Consider the following 9325-nt stretch of genomic DNA (forward strand, 5'->3'; position numbering starts at 1 on the left):
CTTTTTCCATTAGATGGTTGGTGAAGATCTTTCTGAGAATATTTTTAACCAGCTCATTAGGTGTTGTGACACAGGTTTAATTTAGAAAAGTACTGAATTAAATATGAAAGCCTTTATAACACTGCATCTTAACTGTGATTAGGGACACAGATGCTGGAACCAGGTTACCTCCTGCATCAACAAGTTGTTTAAATTTGGGATATTTCTTGAACGTCTAGGTCTGTTTCCTTATATGCACTGGTCAAATAGTAATCTGGAAAGAAAATGCCCTTTAGAAGATGACTTGGGATTTGCATATGGTCAAGAATGCCCCGTCATCAGTATGAAAATATCTTGTTGATACTGATGGTAGCTACAATGTATTAAAGACTTTGAGTTTAAATACAGGCTTCAATCCATATAGGATGTATGGCCCAGGGAAAAATAAGTGCTAAGTTTCTGAATTTCCATAACTGATTGCTACTGACAACTATCTCCAAGAGCTGTTGTGAGAACATAACCGATTAAGCATGGTACCTAGGAAAAGGACATACAATAATGCTATTCATTGTATTTACACTGGAAGAAAAATAACTTTTGTTGTATACTTTCGGCTAGAGATTTTTTTTAGCAAGATGGATTATATCCCCTCCCCCAAACAATTCCACTTTTAAATTTGGGTATTTCATATAAACAGGAGGTATGGAAGAATGAAAATCTCTGAAAGTGGTGGCTTACAATTCTGTTTAGAATCTTCAGCAAAGATAATAATATGTCTTTATATAGAAGTGACAACGGGCTAGAAGTTTGGCCTAATGGTGCCTAACATGCACGAAGATTGGATTTGATTCCTCAGTACCACATACATAGAAAAAACCAGAAGTGGTGCAATGGCTCAAGTGAAAGGGTTCTAGCCTTGAGAAAACCCAAGGACAATGCTCAGGCCCCGAGCTCAAACCTAGGACTGGCAAAACAATTAGAAGTGACAAGATGAAAGAAACAAGATCTTGTGTCAAATTTTGGTATGGGAAATTATGATAACCAGCTAAAGTAAAAGTTCCATAGCTTTCTATAGCTTTCTCTGGTTCTTTCTGCCATATCTGGGCTGATAAGAATCTATTTTTTTCCCAAGATTAAACCACTTTGTCTTTCCTGGTAGATAGGAGAGCAGGAACTCTTGTAATCTATGTTTTAGTTTAGGCAAATATTGAGAGAACACAGAGCTTTTGCTACATCTGATTCTTCTTCATTTTCTTCAGCTCATAATTATTTTTTAAACTTAAGTGGTGTACTCTGAGCTAGTAGGCTCTGGTCTCCTATATATTAACAGTGAAATTATTTATTACTAAACACAGCCCATGTGATGTAGCTATTAGGTCCTGAGCACACATCAAAGAATTTTTACAGTTCTATTACCAATACCCAAACCAGACTCCACTGTTACAGAAGCCAAGTCACTTCAACCTAACAGAAGTAAATAGCTGATCTCTAATACCATATGTATTAGAATATTTTTTTTCATTCAAGCTTAATAAAAATGGGCACATGCAAAGTAATTCCTTTTGTGTCTGTATTTTCCCATCAATACTATATTTCTGAGATTGATTCATGGTATTTTACAGGTTTCAGGTAATCCATGCTCATGACTAGGTAGTATTCTGATGTGTGGAATTTATACCATCATTTTTTTTTCTTTGCTCACTACTTCTGTGGGCATTTAATAGCTTCAAATTTGTTATAATAATTAATGCTGTTATAATTTCTACTGCATGTCTTTTGGCAGAAGGTTGTATATATTTCTATTCCTAAATATCTATAGGTATGCTAGCTGAAAATGGGGGTGCAAATATTGAACCCCCATTGGATAGTGCCTGTTTTCTAAAGTGGTTGTACCACTTGCCATATCTACCATAATGCCTTGAAGTTCCAGACAGTTTTTTAGGAAGAGCATCGTTGTACTTTCCCAGTCCTTTTATAGCACTAGTGGCTGCTGGCTAACCTTAGTTTATCTTGATTTTTATTTTTTGCCTGTCTGGGGCACTGTCCTTGAGGTTTCTCAAGGATGGTGCTTTACCACATACACCACAGCACCACTTCTGAATTTTCTGTGTATGTGGTGCCAAGCAATCAAACCCAGGGCTTCGTGCATGCAAGACAAACATTCTACTCCTAGGCCACACTCCCAGCTCCTAACCTTACTTTGGATTGCCTTCTGAGCATGGAATCTTGTGATAAGGATTTCAGAAGAGGCCAACTCTTTTCTTCTGCTCCCAATTTAAAGGCAGAGTGAAAAAAAAAAAAGCTAAAGAGAACTTCATTAGATAAATAAATACATGAACAAGTAAAAATATAAAAGGGAATAAAGGAAAACTTCCCAAAGCAATAATGACTCTTCACATTAAGAAATATAGCATTGGGGCTGGGAGTTTGGCCTAGTGGTAGAGTGCTTGCCTCCTATTCACAAAGACCTGGGTTCGATTCCTGAGTACCACATACATAGAAAAAAAAAAGCTGGAAGTGGTGCTGAGGCTCAAGTGGTAGAACTCTAGCCTTGAGAAAGTCCAAGGACAGTGCTCAGGCACTGAGCTCAAGCCCAGGACTGACCAAAAAAATAAAAATAAAAATAAACATATATATATATAAGAAATATAGCATGATGGCAATTCCCTTTATAATTTCCTATTGCTACAACTCTTTGCTTGATTGGAAGTCAATTGTGTCATGCATGATGGAAATAAGCAATTTTAGATGATGCTCAGATGCCAGTCATATTTTTATTTTGTGGTGATGGGGTTACAGTTACATTCATCAGGTAGTGGGTGCATTACTTCTTGAACATTGTTTCCCCTTCCCATGTTCTTCTCCCACTTGCCACTCATATTTTTATAGAGATGGATTGACTGTTTTGAACTTTGCTCAGTAATTATTTGAACTATCACAGCAAAGGATTAAGCAATTTTCCACAACTTGAAAAGTAAAAGAAAGCACATGTTTTCTTGATTGTACTATAAGTGCTTCTGTGTATAAGAATGAAAGTCAGTGAACTCTAAAATAATAGGCAAATGCTCCATGAAAAATATTCTAAGCTTTGGTCTTGCAAACGCTCATTATAAAACTGCATATGTAAATGTCTACTTTGATTAAATTCAGTTTATGGTCTCCTAAAATATAAGGGAAATGATGAACCTTAAGACCCAAAGACAGAGAAGAAATAAGGATAAATAAGCAAGATAGAAGTATCTAGATATTCACATTATAGATGGTTTGTACATTCCCAGTTTTGTGGAATAGAAACGATAGAAATCTACCAAAAATTTAAAAAATGAGTCATGAAATGTAAGAAAAAAACATAGCTATAAATTCTGAATGGCAGTAAACTGATGCAAGACAACTTCGGCTAGAATACACCATGGCCGGTACACTGGTGTTTTACTCTCCTGTCCATTTTACACAGCTTTGTTATCATCTGGGAATCAGGTGTCAAACGACAAATAGAAGAGTATAATGCTTCCTGAAAATTGCATTCTGAGACATGAAACCATTACTTCTATCAAACCATGTCATAGGTTGTAATCTAGGGTCAGGAAAGTCCAATTTTAGGGGGAATTGCTACAAAGTCATATTACAGGAGAAGTGAAAAGTTTTCCATTTATTTCCTAAATAAAGAGAATCATTGGTTGTAATAGCAGAGGAAAAATAAATAGGTCACTGCTCTCACATTTCATTTCCAATGTGGCAGGAAAATGAAATCCTTTCATATATGCACAGCTAGTACTTGTGAAATAATGTAGCCTTGTATAGAACTTAACTGAGAGATGAAAAAAGTATAGATTTCCTCAAGTACATCATGAATTGCCATAAATACAGTCCTGGCACCAGAATTACTCCCAGATGTTATACAAGATATGAGAAAGCTAATAATACACTTCTATAGTTTCAGGAAGCTATCACAATCTCTGAAGTACTTAAGGTTCTCTACTTACTATCATCATCAAACGTTCAAACAAGCCAGTCTATTTTTCAATCTGATGCATGGAAGCAATAACAGGTATAGTCATTGTGTTTGTGTACAAATAGTATAATGAACTTAAAAAGAACACTGAAAACACTGAACACTGAAAATAAACATTGTGTGAACACCTGACTTACCAAAATATGGCAGGTTACCCATTCAAGTTTTTAAACCTAAGTGTAAGAAATTCAGCTATTTTTTTAATGGATTTTTTTTGCAAGTCCTGGGGATTGAACTCAGGACCTGGGCACTGTCCCTGAGCTTCTTTTGCTCAAGGCTGGCACTCTACCCCTTGAGCCACAGCACCACTTCCAGCTTTTTCTGTTAATGTGGTATTGAGAAATTGAAAACAGGGCGTCATGCATATTAGGTAAGCACTTTACCATTAAGTCAATTCCCAGTCTTGGCTACTTTTATTTCCTGCAGTTCCAGTTAATTTCTGCGATGAGATTGTCTTCTGCCTTACATCATGATTTGATTTCAGTTAATTCAGGTTTTCTACTTGTATGTCCAAGACTGGTTATTAAGCTCTGCAGATTTTAAAACTATCGCAGCTGACATGGCTTGAGTGTCACCTGCCACATAAAAATTTTTGAGTCAGGCTTCATCTTCATTCTTTGTATTTGGTACAAACTGCTAGTGTATAATCCCGAGGTTCTTATGTAGAACTCTCCCCATCAGTCTTAGGAAGGACAGATACTTGAGTTTCTGTGCATAATCACTGAGAAAGTTTGTGACTTCTTTCATTATTGTCATTATCCACGGTCTGCTCAATGCCATGCTGTGTATGCAGTCACACAAAGATCGATCAAGGCCAACTGTTTAGAGATAATCAAATTCCATATTCATCCTAGGGCCTTCCTGAGAAATTAGGATGTCACCCAACTCCTCCAAATTTATCCGGATTTCCCAGCAATCCTCTTTGAAGGAGTTAACCTTACATTCATGATTTTCTTCTTTTAGGTAACCACTTTAGGCACTCTCTCTCTTATGTCTAAGTCATTTAATGAATTTAGATTTTTCTCATCTTACTTCCTCCAGTCTATTTTATTTTATGTGTATACTCACTGTGTTTCTTCCTATAGCACCTAGACTTTGACAGTTCAAAAGTCTGGAAAAGTTGCTTCTCTCCTTTTGTTATTCCTTCTACTTCTTGAAACAATGAACATAAACAGAGCACTGACAGAATGGGGGTGGGAGAGACAGTTATCAACAGGATGTAGCAAAAATGAAAACGATTGTTGGTATGTTGGTATATGTTTAACAATCTGGTCTCAAAATAAACTAAACAAACAACAACAAACTTGATTTGCAGAGCTTGCTGGTTTCTATAAATACACCCACTATGGACAATGAAGTTACCAATATGGCTTCACAGAGTTCAGAAGAGAATGGCAACTGGACTATTTTGTAACAGTTTTACCAAATATAAAAGAGATACATTAGCCAAGAACATGCATAAGACTAAACACAGTAAAATAATTAAAAAATGACAAGTTATGAGAACTTATTAAATTTGTCTCTGTGATAGAGTATGACCCCTGTCAAATCTCTGGTTTTGACATGATCTGTCCAATGATAAATTTGTGTAATATAAATTTTAATAATGGTTTTGTTAAATTGGATTGCAAAGTGCCTGGAAAATTAGCTACCCAAATTGTTGATATTTTGAATTCAATTGTTAGTATTTTATAACAATTTTCTTTCCACAAAAGGAAATGGGCATTGTGCTCAGGATGTTGAATAGGTTATTTAATTTTGGTTATCTATTAATCATTTTTTGTATTAGTCATTCTTAGTATATCATATTCACCTAGGAAGTAGCCATTTACTTTGAGAATATTTATCTTATTTTGTCTTTTGTGTGCAATATCATTTATGACTGAACTTGGAAATTTGGGAGTTCTCTATCTCCACAGATATAGCCCTTGACTGATAGAGAAAGAAAGTGATAGCTTATTATTTCTCACTATTGATTCTAATTTAAACAAACACTAATTTCCTCAAAGCTCTGGTCAAATCTATAATGGAAAAGTAGGGTTGAATTCTCTGTCATGCTCATTCATTTTCTGTTCCATTCTCACTTCTAGTCTCTGAGACTAAACTATCTCTACCTAATCCCTGCTTCAGACTCCAATTTCAAGAGGATTTTGATAAAGATACTATGTTCACTTACACATCCACAGTTTAGTGTTGCCTTCCTTAAAATCATTAGCCAACACTTGAGCCAGATCACGTAAGGGAAAGATTATTTTATAATACAGTAATAACTATGTCAAAATTATTTAATACTATACAGAAAGTATAAACCACAATATTTGTGCTAGTACAAGAGACAGAAATAGCATCTTATAGGTCTGATGGGATGGGGAAACATAAAGTACGTTAGAAAAACAAAACAAAGAAAAATGAACCTCTCCCGGCAAACTGGTAGACATCCTGATAAAGTGGCAGTAGTTGGCGATGTTGCTTTTCAGGCTGCCCCATGCTGCCAGAGGATGATAAGAGGAAAGATGCCTGAAAGTGGGCCAAGAAAGACAAGGACCCAGTAAAGAAGTCTGGGGGCAAGACGCAGAGAAAGAGGTGGTCCAAAGGCAAAGTTTGGGACAAGCTCAACAACCTTGTCCTGTTAAACAAAGCCACTTAGGGCAATCTTCATAAGGAAGTTCCCAACTATAAGCTCCTAACCCCTACTGTGGTTTCTGAGAGGCTAAGGTTTCCCGGCTCCCTGGCTAGAGGAGCCCTTCTGGCACTGCTTAGTAAACAATTTATCAAATTAGATTCAAAGCACAGTGGTCAAGTAATTTACATTAAAAATATCAAAAGTGGAGATGCTGCGATTGTTGGTGAAGATGCATGAACAGGTCCAACCAGTTGTATATTGGGAAAAATAAAGCTTTGTTAAATTAAAACACACAAACACACGGAACAATTGCAATTATTTACCCTCATGATTGTGTGCTTCACTGTGAGTCACTAAGCACAGCATTACAAACTAGGAAAGGAAGAGCATAAAAATAATTAGACAACCCTAAGCATCATTAGAAACCTAACCCTAATGAGGCCAAAGTGTAAAAGTCAGAAAAACACATATAATGTATAATGACATAATATATGCTAATATATGCAAATTATACACTTATATTTATAATATTTGTATAATAGGTAATATGTACATAATATAATATTTATAATGTAATCATATTATATTGTTAAAATTTGATTACATATTATATAATATATAAACATTAAATTTTATATTATGTAAAATGATGATGTATATTGTATATAATAGATACATATGTTTACACATATGTGAATTGCAATGATAAAGTTTCATGTAAGCATTCTAAGTAAATGAAGTTCAGGGACAAGAGAAAACTAAGTTGAATAATATGGAAGGAAATGTTAAAGCCGACTTGATCTCTTTCCTTCCCTTTCTCATCTGTTTTTCTGCATTTATTGAACTAGTTAAGCAATGTGGTATATGAGTTCACAAATATTTAAGTAACATTTCATTTGTGAGATGAATACATAATACTTCTGGCACATTATGTTTCAATCACGAACATTTGTGATCAATAACCAATTATTTTGTGAATGAATTGAATAATATCTTTTTACCATCTTTGATTTTTATAAATCAATAAATATTGAATTATAACACTATCATGTACAAAGCACTCAATTGATTTTTCTTTAAAAAGAGGTACTTATGCACAAAGAATTATTGGCATTATTAGGTAGTTAATGAACTATCTTCATTACATGAGTCAGAGTCAATATTCTACTTTCCGACTTCTTCATTAAAAATAGTATTCTTCTTAAGTTGGAACACTTAACTCTATGCAAAACCTGTAAAAGAATCATTTTGATATATGGATTGGTGTTAAACTTAGTAAAGAGATATAGTATATACTTAAAATCAAATTGCATTATGAAATATCTTTAAATGTTAAGAACACTGTTACAGTCTAATGAAAGAATGGATCTTGACTAGAGTTTATTCTCAGCTATTGTATAAAGTTCTAATACAACCTCTACAAGACTTCAAATCCAATGTCACTCAGTAAGAGCAAGAATGTTTGCAAAAGCTTGTCAAAAGTATGATGGACCTATATACACAGTTCAAAAGCAGAAGAGCTATTTTAAACTAAGCTAGAGAGTTCGATTTCCTATCATGTCACTAAATGGAATAGTCCAGTAATAACGGGTGAAATGCAGGAAATGAGTAAAGTTGAAAAGTTACCAAAACATTAGTAACTTTTCCAACAAACCACAAAATGCAGTAGTTTTGTGTGAAGTGCAGTATTGTTCTGAACCTTGTGGGAAGATTCCATCTATATTTTTTGAGTATAAGTAGAGACAGCACTAGATCCAACTGTTTTTATCAGCATTGCAAAGGAAAAGGAAAAATCATAAGTAATGTCAATAAGCTATAAAATCTAACAGGTATAAATAAGGTTTAGAAACCATAATATTATGCAATTGATTTCTGATGTCCCACATAGATATTCTGTAAATATGTTAGTTTTCTCTTATAAAAATTTTAATTCACATACATTTTTTGTCTTTTGCTCCTTTGCTTTCTAACTCTTTCTCTCACACACTCATAAACACACAAACACAAATATACAAATGTACTTTTCAGTGATGGCTGGAGGATTAAGATATAAACTTTTCTTCAGCTACTTAGAAAAAAACCCAACTTTTGGAAAGGTTGTTTGAAATTCTACTTTAATTAGTTGTATATGTTATGACAAGTGTGTCTAACTGAATGAAACCACAAGATCAAAATATATGTTCTCCAAATCTATTACAAACAAAAAAAATGACATCTAGTTTCTTTTTAGTTGAAGGTAGCCCTTTAGTTCAAATTACTATTCCACATGTCTTTGAAAATGTGTCCTGATGTTGCCCTGGGTTTTGTTCCGTTCTGATCAACTGTAGGGAGTCCTCATTTTCCATAGCCATAGTAAGGAAAGTTCAACATCAATTAGTCTATTGCTAAGGCATTTCCTTGTGCTTGTTTGCATTCAACTTATTTTTAAGTACCAAGGAAGAAGAATAATAAGGAAAATGCAATGACAGGAATGTAGGCTTGTCAAGCACAAAGAATACATCAGTCAGGAGCAGATAACTAAACTGACTTTCAATATGGTTGACATAAAATTATCTGTACTTGAACAGCAGATAAAATATATTAAGATTTTAAAAGACATAGGTTTTAAAGGAGGTTATAACAAATGGGAAGTCTGATTATTTCATATGTCACACGACAGTGATAATCTGAAAATCAAATCCATGTTGTAAAGTTGACATTGTGCTAATTTT

General features: G+C 34.4%; 1 pseudogene; it reads left to right on the top strand.

Annotated features, from left to right (window-relative positions):
• The first annotated feature begins 6476 nt into the window (after positions 1-6476).
• LOC150050193 (small ribosomal subunit protein eS25 pseudogene) lies at positions 6477-6851 on the top strand (annotated as a pseudogene).
• Positions 6852-9325: the final 2474 nt, after the last annotated feature.

This window comes from Megascapheus bottae, chromosome 18 (genome assembly GCF_031878675.1).
Source record: "Megascapheus bottae isolate mThoBot1 chromosome 18, mThoBot2.hap1, whole genome shotgun sequence".
Taxonomy (NCBI): domain Eukaryota; kingdom Metazoa; phylum Chordata; class Mammalia; order Rodentia; family Geomyidae; genus Megascapheus; species Megascapheus bottae.